The sequence below is a fragment of the Hipposideros armiger genome, unplaced genomic scaffold (genome assembly GCF_001890085.2).
Source record: "Hipposideros armiger isolate ML-2016 unplaced genomic scaffold, ASM189008v1 scaffold_756, whole genome shotgun sequence".
NCBI classification, from domain to species: Eukaryota; Metazoa; Chordata; class Mammalia; order Chiroptera; family Hipposideridae; genus Hipposideros; species Hipposideros armiger.
The window spans coordinates 509,631-530,351 of NW_017732106.1; positions in this window are offsets into that span (position 1 = coordinate 509,631).

Consider the following 20,721-nt stretch of genomic DNA (forward strand, 5'->3'; position numbering starts at 1 on the left):
TAACAATAATAACAAATTTATTTAGGACCCAATATGTGGGGGGTGAGCTAATGTAATACACATCCATCTTTTTTTAAAATGGCATTAAAGAAAAGAAACTTTTACTGACAAGTCGTGAGAAAATTCTTATGGTACATGAAAGCTTAATTTTAACTATGTTGTAACTATGCATGCATTTGGATTGAGGGGAAAAGACAGCTTGCTTAAAACAAGAATGCCAGCAAGTGATTATGATGACTCTTTTCTATTTCCTTCCAGTTGTTAGTATCTAATCCTTCTAATTTCAATACGTTTCTCAAACCAATGCCACTGGCATTAGCACTAGCCTGTCTCGATATACATTGCAAAAGGCTATGTTGCAGTAAATAGATTTGCACGTAGCCACATAATACCAACTTTATGTAAGTTTAGCTTTAGTGGAGAATGCTGTGTTAATCACATTCCACAAGTGTGTAAAACTTTCAGTGGTTTCCCTGTGCTGATTGACAGGCCTTCAGTGCCAAAGATACTGGCTGATAAACTACAGAAAAAATCCGTGGGGGATTATACTCATCAAGGCTCAACACAGAGATGCAACACAGAAACTATTGGTAGTAGAGAGTAGGGGATATTTAGAAATGTATATATAATATAATGTTATATAAAACATTTAAATTTTATTAGGTTAAGTATTAATATATGTTGTAGACTCATGGAAAGAATGGACTTTTGAGAAAAAGGAAATGTCTCACAATTTCTTATAACTCACAGAAAACTCATATTTGGGTTGGGACGGTTAAAGCAAATTCACACTTAAAAATTGTTTAAAATGCAAAATCAAACAAGGGTGAGTCAGAGTCAATCTGCCAACTAGAGAGTGGACTAGATCAAGTCATTGAATCTTTTAGAAGTCTGACAAAGAAGCATAAAGCTTTACTAAGAGCAAATTATAACATATTTTAATTTGTCCACTTTACTAATCCTTCAAATGATTTGGAGCTATGTATTAATAAATAATTTATACTAATGAAAAACAGTGGGACAATGGTATTATGGTAGGCAGAATAATGATCTTTCAAATATGTCTATATCATAATCCCTGGAATCTTTGAAGATGTTATTTTATGTGACAAAAGGGAAATTGTGAATATGATTAAGTTAATGACATTTAGATGGGGAGGTTATCCTGGGTGATCTTGGAAGGTGCCATGTTAAGGAACCTGAGGGACCCTGATGTTAAGGCACAATCATAAGGACCCTTAAAAGCAGAAGAAGTAGGTAGAGAATCAGAGAAATGGCAGCAAGATAAGTACGTACTTAGCTTGATACTCTTCTCTTTGAAGAAGGGGGAAAGAGACCGAGGAAAAAGAAAGCAGGCAGCCGTTAGAAGATGGAAAGTGCAAGGGAATGGATTTTTTCCTCAAGTCTTCAGGAAGGAGTGCCATCTATTGATGTCTTGACCTTAGCCCAGAGACATCCCTGTTGGAGTCTTTATCTACAGAACTGTAGGATAATAAATATGTAGTTTTGTAGGTCATCGAGTTGATAGTTGTTTGTTACAGCAATTTATATACATTACAGCAAATCAAGAAAACTTTTAAATCCCAGGAAATGTGAGCTTTTGTCCGTATCCTTTGAAATTTATCATGAGCGTGTTAATCAATACCAGTACAGTAACAAATGGTCTCCATATCTCAGTGGCTTCCCATTATATGTAGGCTGTAGGTGACCTATGGCTTTGTGTCAAGTGGCAGCTTTGGGTCTTCTCCTTCAAAAAATAAGGGAAAGGATAGTTGTATATATAGAGCACGCCCATCCCTATGAAAGCGATGAAGAGCAAGAGAGCTAGTAGAAAATTAAGATGCCACTTAGCACTTCTGATCAGGTATGGTGTTCATAGAATCAACTTAAATTCAGTTGACCAGAGAACTTTATGTGTCCTTGCCCAAAATTAATGAGGCAGGGATGTAAACTTTCTTGCCAGTGGGGTTGGGAAAGCCACATCACAATAGGCAGGGAAATACATAATCCTCACTGAGGAAGGGTAAGTGAAATTGTTAACAAAAATAATAAAACCTATTTTTTACAACATTTTGCAAATTATCCTTATACTAAAAATAATTTGTGCAAAATGCAGATTAGATAAAGTATTTGAATGTTCAATTAAAAAAAAGAAAATGACTATATGCCATGAGTACACGCACACGTGTGAGCTTGCGCACCCACACGCAATTATATTTCTGTGAATATGTGTACATATAGAGGGTGACAAAAAATATATACACATTTTAAGAAAGGAAAAAACTATTAGTTGTAATAATATATACTGATAACAAAAGTTGAATACAAGTCACGTTTGACTTCTGCAATTACAACAGGTGCTCAAAGTGCTTATCATCAGCATCCAGACTCTTCTGATTATGGCGAACTACTGCTTGAGCATAGATAACATCTCTTAAAATGTGCATACATTTTTTTGGCACTCCCAATACATACGTGTATATGTATATAAATGTTTCTAAAACCATATTTCCCTGTCTAATGACTGGTTAAATATAATCCTCTGTATCCTTTACTTCATGTAAATTGGTTTTCAGGTATAGAGGCTGTGTCTGGTTATAAGCTCAATCATTTGTCAAGAATATTTATAGACGGTTTTGTGCATACCCAGGGGCACATAACATCCTATTGTAATTTTAGAAGCCATTAATAATTACTACCTATATTCATTATTTCATTAGGAGTTTGCAAAGCCTAATTGTTATTTTATAGATATTTAGTAGATAATGTAATTTCATCAGGAGGAAATTATTCTTATTAACTGTTTCACTCTGAGATGTACAAGAATAGCAGGTTAAATGCTTTTTTTCATTTTTTTAAAAAATTTTAAAGAGTTTGTCCCCTAACATCCTCCACAAAGTGACTATTGAAAAATATCTTTATGATTTGATGACTTTCAGTCTACTTCATATGTTTTAACTTTTGAAATATTAGTTATCAAGCTAAAATTGTGATGTGTTCATTGAGAGCCTCTTCTAATTGCCGTTTTAATCTGTTTGACATAATTACAAGTTTTTAATAGCTTATTTACATAAAGATATGTGTATTTTCAGAATAACTATACTAGTATGTCATGAAAAATAGTTATTTCAGTTACAGTTGTTTTTCTTCAGGTTTTTTTTGTTTTGTTTTACAAAGGACTTTTTTTTATTAAAAGAGTCATCAGAAGGCATTCTCTTTCAGAATAGAGAACACGCTTCTAATTGAATGGAATGCTCAATGATAACCATATTCATGCTTGTCAGTAATTTCGGGAGTAGCTCCTAACCTACCCCAGGAAGAACTATTAGATACTTGAATCACAATGAAATCTGATATTTATAAAGTTCTGTGATCAGGGTCTCAGAGAGCCAAGTCAGACATGCTCTATGGCTTCCGGGAAACTTTGGTGACGTTACATTGTGGTAGGTCATCATCGCATAGTGTGGCTTTCATTGTTTTCTAATGATCCAAGTGCCACAGCTAAGCATGATTTACCTTCCCTTTCTTGTTCATTTGAGCCTCTCTATTATGTATATCCTGAACTCTCTGGTGCAACAGGTTAGGAATGAATGAAAAGAGAAGAACAGAGTGTTATTCCTTTTTCTTTTTTTAATTAAAATTTAGGTTTCAAGTGTATTATTCTTATGGAAGCTAGAGAGGCAAGGCTATATAATCGTATGTAGAAGCTGGTATCTGTTAAAACCCATGCAATGTTACCTGGAAGATAGTTATATCTATCTACAAACCAGATAAAATTGACAGAAAAATTGCCTCTAGTCTCCACGCCAGTGGTTTCTAATAATGTGAAAAGTTACTTTGGTTGGAAAATAATGGAATATGTTATTGCAGTCCTAATTTATATACAGTGTGAAAAATATGGCTTTCATCTCTTTGTCATAGCAACCTGATAACAAAGATTTTTAAGCTGTTTCACTGAAAAACCTTATTTATATCTACCATGATCCCACGATAAGAAAATATTTTGGGAAGCCGAGATGAAGTCTTGAATTGCTATAATACCTATGGAAACCAAATGAAGTGAATTTGACTTTAGGAAGATTACACAGTCAAATTATACCTCCAACATATACAAAGGTTCAATAATTATGGAAAAGAGTGGATGAACAGTAATTAAAGAATATCAGTATACCTATGAAGACACATAAATAGTAGTTGCCAGGTTTCATAGAGGAAATCCCTACTCCCCTTTAAAAAACAAATTCTGGTGATTAGCAGAGTGTTAATGGTCTTATGATATTATTTACAGCCATTACAGGGAGGGCATTCCCAGAGGAAAAATGGAAGGGAGGAAAATCAGTCTAATCTCACTGACAGCATCATAAATGATCCTAAGGAATTTTAGACTTATGATATTTGCTAGGAGGAAGATCCTTATTTATGGAAGGCCCTTAACATGGTATTTCTGACTGAGGATTGTGGACAGTATATAAACCCATAATTTATAGTTTATTAGGCTGAGCTCCTTGAAAGCTGTCACATCTGCTCCAATAAAATGGACATGGCTATAAGACAATCATGCTTCCATAGGTGAGGTGGTGAAGTGATATGCCACGTACCTTATTAGAAACAGTGTCTATTTGGGGTAAGAAACCAATTTTTGCTGTGGAAGGAAAAATTGAAACCTGCATGTAATGTCTCAGATCGCTTTCTGCTCTAAAGCTTCTTTAAAGAATAAGATCTCTAGTCACATGAATCTGACCTGATAATCATATTGGTATGGATGGAATTGTGTCCCTCCCCTCCAGATTCCTACATTGAAGCTCTAACTCTCAATGGGGTGCCAGCCGACCTGGTTCCTGGTAAGGGCCTTCTTCTTGGCTTGCAGATGACTACCATTTCACTGTGTGTTCAGATGACTTTTTTTTTTTGTACGAGTCCATTTATATCAAATGTCCAGAATAGGCAAATCCAGAGAAACAGAAAATGTATTAGTGATTGCCAAGGACTGGAGTGAAAGGGGAATGGGGGTGACTGACAACAGGTATGGGGTTTCCATTTGGGGTGATGAAAACATCGTAGAGTCAGATGGTTGCACCACCTTGTGAATATACTATAACCCCTGAATTCAGATGACCTCCTTTTCATGTGCATGCAGAGGGACAGAGACAGGCAGAGAGACATCTCTGGTGTGTCCTCCTCTTATTATAAGAGCACTAATGCCATCAAGAGGGCCAGATCCTCAGCAACTCATTTAAACTGAATTATCTCTCAAAGGGCCCATCTCCAAACACAAAATACTATCACATTGGGAGTTGAGGCTTTAACATATGAATTTGGGGGGAGGGGGCATGCTTTATTCCATAGCATTGGGTATTGCTCTTCAGAGTTTCATTCAAAATCCGTGTTGCTCTCTAACATTTCACATTTTCTGAAAGTTAATTTTGTACCCTTAGCTCAGTTTCTCATTCTCTCACTCGTGTCATTTGCTTTATAAAATATTGACTCAAGAAAAATTGAACAAATATCAGGTTCATATACCATCGCTTCTCTTATCTTTGTTTCTAAAAAATTCTTTAAGCAGCAGATTCCTTTTCACTCAGAAGTGTGGTAAGGAGCATGGTGGGGGAGAACTTCAATTTTGTAAAGGGTAATCAGGTTAGACTACAGCATAACATCTGCCAGGTACTACTTATTTTAGTTTGCTTCCCATGCATTATGTCATTATTTCACTTTTAACAATATTTACCACAACTCTGTGTCGCGGGACAGTTATTATCCCCATATTGCCGATGGAGAAACTGTGCCTTAGACATTTGAAATAATTTTCCCAAGGTCGCATATTATTAAACAACGAATTTGGTGCTGTCAGTCCCCTACTACAGAAAGACTCCCATTGAATTCAAACTTAAAGATCTGATGAATTATGACATAAAATCAATACACTACACTGAGCCTTACCTTAATGTCATATTTTATAGAGATTTTCCTAGTTTCAACCAGAACTTCAAAAGCCCCAGCAACAAGAAAAAGAAATATTTAAATTCATGTGTTATAAATATGACTCTCAAATTTGAAGCTTAAAATTTGCTCTTTATCTTAGTACCAATCATTAAAATTCTGAGTTTACATAAAATTACCTTCTTATTTCCTTATCATGTACTACTTTCAGTATCGATAATGAAAACTAAGGACCTTTACTTAGAAAAATCAAAGCGACTGAAATCTTAGTCTTATTAACACCTAATTACGTTTTTTTAATCTCCATTTCTTTTGACTTTTTTTCATTTTGTTCTCACTTCTCTTATTTCTGTTTATATTAACTTTAAAAAATTCTCCTGTCATCTATTAAAATCCTCTTTAATCTTATACTGGCTATGACAGGAAAGTAGAGTGTTTTATAAACTAATTAAATGATTAACAAGACATGCCTAAAAGAATGTTTGTTACTCAAAAGCATAATACAGGTAGAAACAATCCTTAGGTATGAATTAATCAACAATGATATTTGATTAGGATAAACAGCCACTTATTTTCTTTGAAAAAAAAATTATTCCACTTAATATATCTGAAATAGTTATTCCATTCTGAAAATTATCCAAGTTTGTTATCAAAGTACTAACATATAAAAGTTCTATCATTTGTAAAATTTACTTTTATATTCAAACAGAAGCAGGACATTTTGGCTGTGGTTTTCAATGCACATAGAATTAAATTTTTCCCTAAGAAAATACAAATCTCCGTTTTCTATTTGTTACCCAACTGAATGCAATTTTATAGTAGTTTTGAAGTGCATTAATTGTATTTCCACTAGGTCCTGTTGGAAGAAATATTCTCATTTGGTCCAAGAAACTTATTTTAAATTATACCTGTTCTTAAGTGCTAAAGAATCTAAATTGACAGTTTGTATGTACCATGCAAAGCACAGGCAAAACGTATCTCAGGAAGGAAGATGGTGATAATATGATTGTGTCATGAGTAAATTACCAAGAGAAAAATTTAAATATAAATTAAACAGGTAAAATTTAATATTTGAGAAAGATTAAATAATGTTCACTTGCTGTTGGTCTAATACAGGTGTTCAGTACTTGATACCATTGTTGCTACAATGTGTTTCTATCAACAAGATAAATGTCCATCCCCCCTCCTAAAAGTCATTTGTTTTCATAACACCACACATGACAGACCTCATAAAATATATTATTTTTAATTTTTTCTTTTAACAAAAATATATATTATTTGGCTTTAATGTTCCCATAATGATATGATTTCACTTCTGAAAAAAACAAATACCTAATATTTTGATGCTATAATTGCTATTGCTTGTTGATTTTTATGGAGAAAACAAAATAGAAAAAATAGAAGACTGATACTTGTTTCCTTCTAATGAACACTTTTTTTTTTGCAGTAAATACAAATATAATCTTGAACATTTGCTTTTCTAAGCATGATTAAAATTAATATGTTATTGAGCCAGCCGAGTGGCTTGCTGGTTAAGGGTTGGCTTGGGAGCGCGAGCTCTGAGCAGCAGGGCCATTGGTTTGGATCCCACATGGTCCAGTGATGCTGTGCCCTCTATAGCTAAGATGGTGAACAACAGCTCAACCTGGAGCTGGGCTGCAGTGAGTTGCTGGTGATGGCATAGGCTGCAGTGAGGCTGTCATAAGCTACCGTGAGTGGGCAGCAGCCAGCATGAGCGGCTGGCAGCCAGCGTGAGCTGCCATGAGCTGCCTTGGGCTGCCGTGAGTGGCTGTCCAATGGCCAGCGACCGATCTGCCTCAGCCGGTAAGAGCGCAATGATAATACCAACATGGGCCATGAAGCAATGTCCTCCACAACTAGACTGGAGAACAAAAGGACAGCAACTTGCCTATTCCCCTTCCCTGATTCTCCAACACTGTTCCCCCACCCCGAATTCCTCAATAAAATCTTTAAAAAAAATAAAAATGTTATTATATAACAGATATTAAGTAAAATAATACATTACATTAATAATAGAGCTCCCACCATCATTAGCCAATTAATGCTCTTTTAAATACAGCTATTTTTGACTCCTTAGAAGCTTCTATTTTTAATGCTTTATTACTTTATTATATTCAATTGCAAAGGAAAATAGAATCATTTATCTCTACATCCAGTTATGATTATTAATAATTATTTACCTTTATGTTCATCATGAATGAAAGTAGATTTGAAACTGAAATAAAAATATTCAAACTTACAATCATAACCTTTTTTATTTAAATATAAAGTAAAAATGGATAAAACCTCAGGATCACCTAGTTAAAATCTAAGAGGACTTAGGAAAAATGAGACGTACTTCATACATATTTTAAACATTTATAATTATTTCATTTTGGGTATTTTAGATAAATACAAACAAATTAAGAGTGAAGCTAATAGAGAATGAAATTCTTCAACTGCACAATAGGCATATGATTTAATAGGAATGACAATAAAATTTTTTATTTTGTTTAGGTATTATATCTCAGTATAAGCTGAATATCTACCTAAAGAATAAGGAGCAGTCATGTATAGCACTGAGTTTTATTTGTGATAAGTTTGTCTAACTCATATATTCAACTGAATCTAATATAGTTCATTAATGAATTATTTCATAAGTTCTTATATGAGGTATATAACAGTATTTTCATGGTTTATAATAAATATGAAACATCAGCATATATGAGCAGGAAACTTCAAAGAATGATCAAAATGTGGTACTAAGTTTATGCTTAATATGCAGAGAGATAGAAAAATATGCAATATAGCTACTTTTTAAAGTGCAGGAGATGATTTGTGAATATAGGTTAATTACCTGTTTTAAATTTTAGAAAGTCAAAATAAACTACATGAGAAAAGAGAGTGAATTACAGTGTAATGAATGAAATGTAATGACTCGTGTGCTGGGTTGAAAAAATTCATGTCCACCTAGAACGTGAGAATGTGATCTTATTTGGAAATAGAGTCTTTGTACAGTAGATGTAATAGTTAACATGAGGTCATACTGGAGTTGGAAGGGCCCTAAATTCAATATGATCGATGTCCCTTAAGAAGATGAGAGGAGACAGACAGATGCATGCAGGGAGAATGCCATGTGTAGACAGAAGCAGACATTGACGTGATGCATCTAAAGCCAAAGACTGCTAAGGAAGCATAGAACAGATTTTCTCTTAGAGCACCTAGAAGGAAAACAACCTTTTGACACCATGATTTCAGACTTCCTTGGTCCAGAACAATGAAATAATAAATTTATTTCCAGCCACCCCATGCATGGCCGTTTGATGTGGCATGCCTAAGAAACTAATGTAGCCTGTATACATGGAATAACCATATTTTAGTTGTATCAGGGTTGGATAGAACAACAGCCACAGAAATATGTTCTGCCTTCTAATGTGTTGGCTTTTAAATAAAACAGTGACAAGAACCGTCAGTTGGCATCAGTCTTATAAGCTAATAACCCAAGAAAAATACCCTTCCTCATAACACCAGATAAAAACGCTCAGTATAAGGAACATTTGCCTAACAGTGCAAATGGACTTAAAATTATCAAGATGGCCAAAGGATTAAGATTTCTGATTGGAAAGGCCTGAGTCATGTACTAAATTCTATAGCCTGGGGCTGCATTGGAGTGGAAGAGAGGTGATTGCCTTTAAGGAAGTTATGCAGAATAGAATTCACTTACCCCTGCTAAAAAATGAGCAGCTATAAAAATATTTGACACTGATATCACATGGGCAATTTTAGAATGAAATAGAATTATTGAAACAGCAATTATTTATATTCATTTGAAAACTTGAGAAAAAGCTGCAGAGAATTATTATTTTCTATAAGCAAACTCAAAATGACCTAATGATAAGAGGATTAATTTCAGTTCCTGTAGAGAACTAGGAACATTTACAATTAAAAAACAAATCAGGTGAAAAGAGTGCTGAAAAGTTCCACTTTTTCCCATCTGATATTTATTTATTGAGAAATCTTCACTATATTCTACAAAACACTTTTCCTAACTACTTTATGCAAAAACATTTTCATCATTGCTTAAATCAAGGATTCCAAAAAAAGGTATCTGAGATGAATGTAATATATTAAAATGTTTTTTGACTATTAGAGACAAAATACACATATACACATAAAAACTTTTTTTTAATCAAAGTTTATTGAGGTGACAAGTGTTAGTAAAGTTAGATAGGTTTCAGGTGTACAATTCTGTAATGCGTCATCTATATATCACATTGTGTGTTCACTTTGAAAACATGGTCAGCAGTTTTGACTTTTAAAGGAAACAGATGCACAAAATTATACTGAGAAATTCTCACTTTTAAATGTTTAGAGATAATTATAATGTAAAATTCTTATAGATATTTCTAAGTCCTCCCTTTTTCAATGATTTTACAAATCCTGTTCTATATGCTTATATCTTATTTGTAATATATACTTATTTATACATTTAAACTACAATCTAGTGAAACATAAATGTATGCATTTATATCTGCAAATAAATAACAAGCATATTAATTTAGTGAAACTTTAATTTTTGTATGACTTTCTATGATTATGGGATAAATGAGTGATCAATAACTTCATTATTTTCCAACCAATAAAACATCATAATCACTTTTGCCTAGTCAAGACAGTATTTTGAACTGAATCTCAAAAGGTGGATCAATGATAAGTGTAAAGCGATACTAGTGAGAACACCTTAGCATCTAAATTGGGCATGGAGACAGAATAAGAATGTAAAAGTTAAATCTGCCTGGGAAAAAAGGGACCAGTAAGCTTGAAAAAAACAAATCAAAATACAACTGAGAGTCCATCGCAAGGTTTAGGGTCTTAGAAGAGGGATATTAATTTTGATTCTATTCCAAAGAACATGTAGAACGCTGCTGTATGAATTAAAAAAGAGAAGAGTGTGTTTGCTAAAATTATGAATAAAAAATAAAACATCAGGAAACAATACAATTTCTAGAAATAAAACTGTTTCACAAGGATAAAAATGTTTTCCCGTGATCAACATTCCTCAGTCCTACAGATTCGAGTGCATTAGAGACACTGCCATTTAGACTGCACCAGTTTTATATCTCGGATTCGTAATTTACTTGACAGGCACAATTTAATTTGTGTTAAATGAACTCAAATCATTCCACTGGTAATGTTATGTTAATATCCCTTTAAGCCTTGCTGGGCTTTTAAACAGAACCAATTTGTCAAAAGCATTAAATCTTTACAACAGACAGTAGAGTTTACTTAGTGAGAAGAAACTTTGGAAATAACTCTTGAAAGTACCAGTATTATACATTGTAAAATTTCTCCTGTGGTTAAGATTACAACCTTTTATCAAAAACATTTCTGTATACTATTTAAAATCCATACTTAAAAGACACTTAAACCTAAAATGGGAAATGGATTCAACTCTTCTTTGCCTAATCTTCTCATCCTCTTGCTTTCTATCGCTTCCAAATTTTGTCATTAAATCACAGGCATGATTATTCAAAGTATACAGTTGTCCTTACTGGGGTACTCTGCTAAAATAGAGAAGCACATTCATATGATTAACAAGTAAATAAAGTGTGTTACTGCGTGAAGAGAGAAAAAGTTCCACCTATGATCATACCTTACTGAGTTCTTAAGTAGTAAAACAGAGAAAGGGCTCAGAGTACCCTGGTGTAGCAGAGTATGATACTGCAGTAGGAAATGATTTACAGCAATAGCCAATGAAAAATGTAGGGTCCAGGGCTCCATAAGTTTAGTTTAAACTACAGTTACTATATATAACACTTTTTTATGCATTTATTCTTTTTAATTTTTATTAAATTTGTTGGGGTGACATTGGCTAGTAAAATTATATAAGTTTTCAAGTGTACAGTTCTATAATACATCATCTATATATCACAATGTGTGTTCACCACCCAGAGTCAGTTCTCCTTCCTTCACCATATATTTGATCCCTTTTACCCTCATCTACCACCTTCCTCCCCGCTTACGCTCTGGTAACCACTAAACTGTTGTCTGTGTCTATGAGTTTTTGGGTCTTGATTTGTCTTGTTCATTTGTTGCTTTCAGCTTTATGTCCCACATACACATTTCAAAATAGCAAAATTGTTAGTAAAGCCTCTGTTTTCTTCTCCATTTACCACAGTGCTGCTATGGAGAGATTGATTGATTGATAGATTGATTGATTGATTGATTTTTATTCCTCTCTTCAATTTCAGTTTCTTCTTGATTGAAATATTTGCAAAATGTTGAGGACAAATATAGGCAATGGGAAAAACACTTTAGGTAGTCTTATTTTTTCTAAGGCTCTAAAGCCCCTTTGGAAGGACCATTGACTAAGAAAATGGTTATTAATATATTCATATTTGCTTCTTAAGAGCCTCTTTCAACAAATTTCCCCTTCCTGGTTGGCTATAATTGCTCATAATATTAAAATTGCTCTCCATTTTTTTAACTAAATAAAGACTATACCCTGTCCTTCATGTCTAAGAACAGTGTTGGCATTAAGTAGGATAACAGGAGAGAATGCTAAAAGGGTATAAATAATATAAACCAATCAACATTTGAAGGGAATACCTGATATTTTAGCCTAAAAATGTATCACAATTCTTATGTTATCTATTTCATTCTTTACTTCCTAATTGTTTGACATTTATAATTTAAGCAGACAGCATAAGCAAGCTAGCCCTTATACTCAGAAGATAGGACATGTTCAGATATGTATCATTTTGAGATTTTTTTGAACAATAAAATAACTTTTTAGACTTAGTTGTGTTTCAAATTTACCATTATATGTTTAGTGAACTCTGAACTAAAATCATCTATGTAGTTGCCATAGTCTCTTGATAATATAAATAAATTATATGAAGTATATTTTAAATGTATGCCAATCATTTTCAGGATTTTAAATGGATCATATAACAGAAGAATTATGTGATGTACTATAGCAATATTAGTGACTTTTAAACATTGACAATATGTAGTGCCCTAAGTTACATCTTCTGGGGGTTCCAGATATCAAAGATATGTCCCCTTCATTAGAATCATTCCTCATTTTTCTTTTTGAAAGGTAAAACATTCTTGTAGAAAACTGGAGTCCCTCGTGCTGAATATGAAGTGTTCATAACCCATTTTCATGCTAAATCTATAGCCTAAAATATTTTTTGTTGATTTGGACACTTATGGATTTCTTTGCAGTATTTAATATGAGCCAACTACGCCCATTAATTCCTTAACATGCATAAATAAATACATATTTAAACAGGTATTTAAATTCTAATAATAAATTAAGAGTCCTAATATAATTATAATGCAGGAATTATGCCTCCTTCAGCCAAAGAACAGTTGTCTAAATTAAAAATCCTATTTTATTAAGGTAAATTAACTTTATTTAATATTGTAAATACATGAAGTTAATTCTCAATCTTTATGGAGAAGATCTTGTCATTAGTATGATTTAGTGTTTGCCAGTAATGTTAGTCTATGCCTTGGTATTCGACTTCAGACTATTGGGATAAAAATACACTGAATCAAGGCCACTTTGATGTGAACTCAGATAACAGCAACAATATATTTCTATTGATATCAATAAATGCTGCACAATGCTTAATAAATAAGTTCCTAAAATACCAATGGGTTATATTTTATTTTTTGTCATTATGTTTATCCCAGAGATACACAGCTTACATGTTGAAGGAGGTTATTATCCAGCAAGGAGAATAAATTGTCCCTAGAGTTTCCCCTGAAAACTTGAAAATCTGTCAAAGTATATATTGCAGTTCTCAACTAATTGAAATTTAGGGACCCAAACAATCATTTATTTAATATTACTGTGTAATCAGGGACTGTTCGTACTCCTGGAGATATAGACTCGAAAATGCCATGATATCCCTAAACTTTTGCTTACTATAGCAGGGTAAACACACAATAAATAATCAGATAAATAAGTATAAAAGAACATGTAAAATAGGGATAAGTGCTATTAATGAAAGAAAAATATTAGTGATGTAGTTATTCATATAAAACAGGCAGAGATTAAAGAACAGCTTTACGTGGGTGGGTAATACTTTTCAGGAGCTTCAACCATCAGACAAGGAGTCAATCTCAAAAATAAGCAAACAAACCCAAAACAAAAGAAACACAGGGAGAAGTGACTTGTGGGCAAAGTACAGAGCTATTGAACAGCTTCTACCCTAGACATGTCGCGCTGGGAAACACAGAGACATGTGTGGCTGGATCCACAGGAGCAAGTAAACGCCTCAGGTTGGAGCCTTGGGCATGCCCAGATCCTGTGTGCTCTGAAGGCTGGGGACTGAATTTGGATTTTTGTTTTTCTATTTGGAAAGCAATATGCTTTCACACAGTTTATGAAATATGAAACATAAATCCCTCTTGTCGGTTTTTGGAGAATAGATGAATGAGACACACATATCAACAAGGAGACACATTTCATTACTGCAGCTGTCCAGGTGACAGTAATAATGAAAACAGAGAGAAGTGGGTTTGCACTACGGTTAGAGTTGAAATCTATTGGATATTCTGATGGGTAGAATAAGAAATGGTATGAGAATACTGTGGTATAAGAATACGACAGGAGTTAGAGATGAGACCTGTGGTTTTTACTTTTATGGCTACCTAGAAAGTAAGGCTATTTACTGAGGTGAAAACCTTTGGTGAAATGGCCAATTAAGGAGCTATTTAAGAAAAATAAAATCTACTTTACACTTGATAATCTTGAGGTATCTTAGATTAAGTGGTGGTTCTGAAGAAGAAATTGGATATACGAGGCTGGAGTACAAGAGCAAGGAGACCGGAGGTAGAAATTCCAGGTTGTAAACATATAGATGAAATAAAAGACCCCACAATTTTATGAGATAGCTAGGTAAGAAGTAGCTAGAAATAGCTTTCAAAGAAGCAGAAAATAGCAAATTTCTTGTGTACATTGCTTCAGATTTAACTGGGTGAGCACAGTGCTGGGAGTACGTACCTGGCTTAGATAGGAACAGGTGGAGGAAGGGACTTTAGAGGGTAAAATTTTGCAGGAACCCATCCCCATTCCCCTCTCCCCATCCCCACTTATTTTTCACATTGTCTACATTTTCTACTAAATCTTTTTGTATATTATTAATAGTCATTTTAATATCTGTTAATGTTAATACTCAGGCCACATTTAGGTCTAGTTCTACTGACTCATCATTTAACAAATCACCATTTTTTCCCTTGCTTTTTATGTGTCTTATGATTTTCTTTTGAATTATGGAGACAGTATATACAAGAAAAATAGATATTGAGGTAAATTTTTTTTTAACCGGAAGTGGGTGTGCTGCTTTTCCTGTCAGACTCTCCGCATGGGGAATTGAGTTGTGCTGGATTTGGATATTTGTAATCATGGTTTTCTTCAGTATGGACATCTTTAGATCACTTCAGGAGAATGATGTCACCAAGTCGGAGGAGAAAGATACCCCCACTTTTATCCCCCCACGAAAATGAGCAAGTAGACAGCTGTCCATGAACAGAAATAGTTCTGGGAGAGCTCAGGTGTCCACTTGAGAAGCTTCAGCAACACAGTGGAATAAAAATCCTGAGGCTAACTGCACAGGCAGAGAAAGAAGAGCTTCATTTGCCTGCATCATCCCATCGCCCAGCTGGCACTACCAAGAAGGAAATCCCCGGCTGGAAAGCATTCGCTTTCACTGGGAAAGGGAGAGTGGGGTGGGCAACCTGCTTCCACAGCCTTTTTTTGGGTGCTGTATAAAGGACTTACTTTGGTTTCATCACATTCAGATACTGGCAAAGCTGAGACATTTAAAGAAGACCAGAGACCAGGAAATAGAGCAGAGGCTACCAATATGAACACATTAGCAGGAGTGATAGTGGTTCCCGATGGGCAGCTCTGCATAGGATGCTGGTAGCACTAACTGCTGAACTAGCCAACAAACAGCTGCCAGAAGCCCCTGCAGATTTCAACACTGAAGCTTTGGCCCACAGAATTTTGTGTTTACAGATGCTAGACACATTTGTCAGTCCCCACTCTGGTCCCACTCCCCCCACCCCGCACACCTGCTGGAGCCTGGGATCCACACCAGCAGCCAGTTCTTGTCTCTGTAGCTGCACATATGCAAGAGACCAGCCTAGACTCCTGTAGCTGCATCCCATAGCCGTGGGAGTCTCAGGGCTGGCCCCTCCAGCTTGTACCTGGATGCCACCACTTTGACTCCCATCACCAGCCTCCACTGCCATTTGTGTGCCCTTCACAAGACCCTGCAGCCACACTGAGAGCCAAGGTCTCCACAGCTGCTTGTGGGCCTAGGACCCGGCCCTGTGTCCAGTGACTGGCTTCCATTGCTGGGCTCACCTGCAGCTACTCCTTGCAGCTGTGCACCTGCACCCCACAAGTTTGACACCTGTATTGACTTCCACTGCTGTGTGCAAACCTGTAGTGAGACCCTGCAGCCATGGGAGTGCACCCTGACAACCAAAGCCCTCACCGCTGCTAACACACCTGCAGTTGGTCACAGCGCCTGTTTCTGGCTGCTACCCTTGCTGCTACATGTGTGTATAGGCAGTCACTACAAATACATAGGCTCAGGCAGCCAGCCCTTGCAGCTGAGCATGTGCACATCACCAGCTGTAGCTACCACCACCACCTGCCATGGTCCCAAGCCACTGGACCTTGGAAGTCCCTCTGAGGGCTCCTTCTTTGTAGGGGGGCATATTTCCTTTTAATACTCATTACTCTTATTTCTCTTAACAAATTTCCTTATGAAAATAAAATGCGTATGTGGATGTGGAGTTCATGAACCTATTTTTAAAGATATGAAAGGGAAAATTTCTTACAAAGTTAAAAATACAATGTGATATAGAAATGATGTATTATAGGATTGTACACTTGAAACCTATCTAATTTTACCATTGTCACCCCAATAAATTTATATATATATATATAATTTCATGATCCATAATTTTTCTATGGAGTGTTTTTCCATAGCAGATGAAAACATATACACATTAAAGTCTCGTATGAGAATTATCATTGCAGCTAATTCATAATATCCCCAAACCGTACACAGCCCACATGTCCAGTCAGGAAAAATGGATAAACAATTGTGATATAATGATACAGTGGAGTACTATTCAGCAGTAAAAGAAACAAGCTACTGATACACTCAATAACACTAATACATGTCATTGACTAAAGAAGCCAAACACAAATAATACATACTATAGACTGATAGATAGATGAATGGATAGATGATTGATATATAGATAGATGATAGATGGTACAAGAAGTTGTGAAACTAACCAGTGGTGACAGAAGTAAGTTGTTCCTTTGGATGGAGAGGACAATGTATACTAGAAAGAGGTCTGAGGGAACTCTCCAGGGTGATGGATATATTCTATAACTTATTTGGATAATTGCTACATGGGTGTATACAGTTGTCAAAACGCTGAACTGACCACTTGACATCGTTACATCTTTTGTATGTTAACTGGACAGTTAAAAAGGAACTCTTTTATTTTGTCTTTGAATTTTTCGTATATCAATGTTGCTTCTTCTTTGGGAAAATGTCAAATGCTTTTATTATGCCTTTTTCTTCAACAATATTTAAAAGGTTATTTTTGTTACACTCTATTTTAGAGCACTTTTATTCTCACTAGACTTTATAGTAGTCTCCCTGCTATTTGTTTGTTTGTTTTTTTCTGTACCATGCTGACAGTGAAGGGACTGCCTTACCTAGGCATATTTCTTCAGAGCAGTAGCTTCCATGTACTACCCAGTAAGTGACCTTTGTCAATATCTTGAAGCTCCTCAAGTGTAGTGGTAGCGAACCTCTGCACTGGCTATTTCTTAACTCATCCACACGTGTTAGGTCTATTCATGGGTTTCAAATATTTTATTTCTACTGGGACTCCTATAAAGCTCTGGCTTATCATTAGATGTACATCTTACCTTAAAATATTAAGGAAGGTCTAGCTCTGAGCCTGAAATGAGTATCCTCTCCAATTTAGCAAGACATCACTTATGCCAAAATTACTCATTGTTCAAGCCTTCCCTCATCCCTAAAGAATTAGGAAATAAAACATATCCTTTCTCTTTGAGAAACTGGCTTCTCTCTTGGGTACATCTTCTCTGCACTAGATGAAATAAATGAGTATAGAGAAAACATTATGTTTTGAATTCATCTGGGAGCAATAGATTTTCCTGTAATAACAAAAAGGACTTTCAGAATCTGCCATCATTTCCCCCTGTAAACTCACATTTTATTAGGCTGCTTCTATTTGCAAGGTCTAGGAAGTACATGCTCCCTGGTTGGTCAGTCTCCATCCCAGGGGAAAAGAAAAAGTAATAAAATAAATGCAGTTACAGTGTGACAAATGTAGCACAGTAAACACATAAAGAACTAAAAACTGGGAGGGCAGACATTAAGTGCAGGCTTTACTACTTTCCAGTTTAGCGGACTTATCAAATTATTTAACTGGAATGTATTCTGTTTATGGTAAGTGCAGTTTGTTGGGGGGATGCTATCATATTTAAATTAGCCTTAAAGCCCCTCTTCTGCTTCTGCTCTCCTGATCTTCTGACACTTTCCTAGTCATCAGGTATGTGGCAACTGATACCTAGGTCCCTGAACTCATTCCTTAGGTTTACTCTTCTGGACACATATCATTCCTATACACTTCCATGTTGTTTTTCTGCTCTAACTTAGAACATCTGCGTGTGACTGTCTTCATAGTCCCAGTTCACAGGCACCCATTCCTGATGCATTTGCATATTTTGGTGTACTCCTGTGTGACTGCCTAATTTTCACTTTTGGCCATGGTCTGTGTTCTCAGTGACTCCATTACCTGCAACAATCATGGGCAACATAGAAGCCTGTCAGGGGGAAAACTACAAATTTTAATTATTATACCCTTGTATTGGAAAAAAAAGTTTTTTTCTCCCCTGTATACTTCTTTACTGATGTTGATATTTAATATGAATTCTACATTTTATATATTAAAAATGAATTAAATATATATGTAATATATATAATATTTCTACTATAATATTCACTACTGTCACCTTTGAACTCGTGTGTATTATATACACACGAGTTCAAAGGTGACAGTAGTGATATTCAGCAATGAGGTATATAGCACTTTTTCTAGGATGAGTTCACAAACTTTTCAGACTATATATATATATATATATATATATATATATATATATATATAAATATATATATATATACACACACACACACATATATATATATATATATATATATATAAATATATATATATATACACACACACACACACATATATATATATATATATATATATTCTATATCTTATTTGGAGATATATCTATCTATCTATCTATTCAAAAGAGGCCAGTAAACCATAGACAATATACACTGCAAATGTTTCTGTGCCCATGAATATTCAGGAGAGTGAAATGAGAACAGAGTCAACCTGTGGCCATGCTGCAGATGAGACATCACCTTGACTCCCTCACGAAACAGGGGTATGTTGGTGTCAGATGAAATCTCTTTCCACTAACTCTCCCGGAGCACTGAGCTGAGAGAAATGAAAGGACCCTGATCTAGGGGCTCTACCAGGGATGAATTATTCATTGTACATACTGATTAATTTATGGTTATTATAAATCATGAGTTCATGTTCTCATAGTAACATTTGATTGGTGTGATGATCTGCAAGATGGAGCTCCTCTAATTCATGTGTTTAATAACTGTCCTTGATTAAGTGTAGATTAATTTTTATCAGGTAAAGGAAGAAAATACGATCAGAAGCAAACTCCCAGAACACTAAGCAGGTTTTATTTTCAAAGATAACATGAAGGTATTTGGAGCACTGAGACTGAACCCAACCAGATAGGTTCATTCAAACATCATTACTGAATATAAATGAGGTTGTCTAAGTTTTAAAAGTTACAACAGAAGCATGTAACACAGGCTTTATGGAGAACTGTAATGTAGAGCATACTAATTTGTTCAATTGTTCCAGTGAAACTAAATGAAACGTTAGGCTTCCATGTAATACTGGGTGGGAGAATCTATATGTAAAAATCTATGCGGCATGGATCGCTGAAGCAATACTGATAACAAAAGGAAAGCAGACGCTTTTCAGGCTAAGTTTTCACTGCTAAAAATTAACAAAATAGACAAAATATCTCATTTGATTGGTGGCCTACAGAAATCCCCCGCATTAGTTTGCTAGGGCTGTCATAAGAAAGCACCACCCACTGGGTGGCTTAAACAACAGAAATTTATTTTTGCCCAATTCTGGAGGCTTGAAGTCTGAAATCAAAGTGTCACAGGGTCTAGGGCCTCTCTCCTTTGCTTTCCCATCAGCATTTTCTCCCTGTGTCTTCACATGATCTTTCCTCTGTTCCGGTGTCCAAATGTCCTCTTCTTATTAGGGCAACTTCTATGTAAGTTATTTTACATTATGGCCCGTCCTAAGACCTCATTTTAACTTAAATAAAGTTAAAAACTCTTTAAAGACCCTATGTCTAAATACAGTCACATTCTGAGGTACTGAAAGTTAGAACATCAACATACAAATTTTGAGAGAACACAATTCAGTTCATAACACTCTCTATACTAGAATCTTTTTTCGGGTTTTTGGAAAAGTCAAGACACATTTTTGCAATAAACAAAAAAAATACGTCATGACTTTTCCAATAACCCAGTATTTCTCTTAATAATACCCTGTCAATTTGAAAGGATCTGGTTTTTCTTG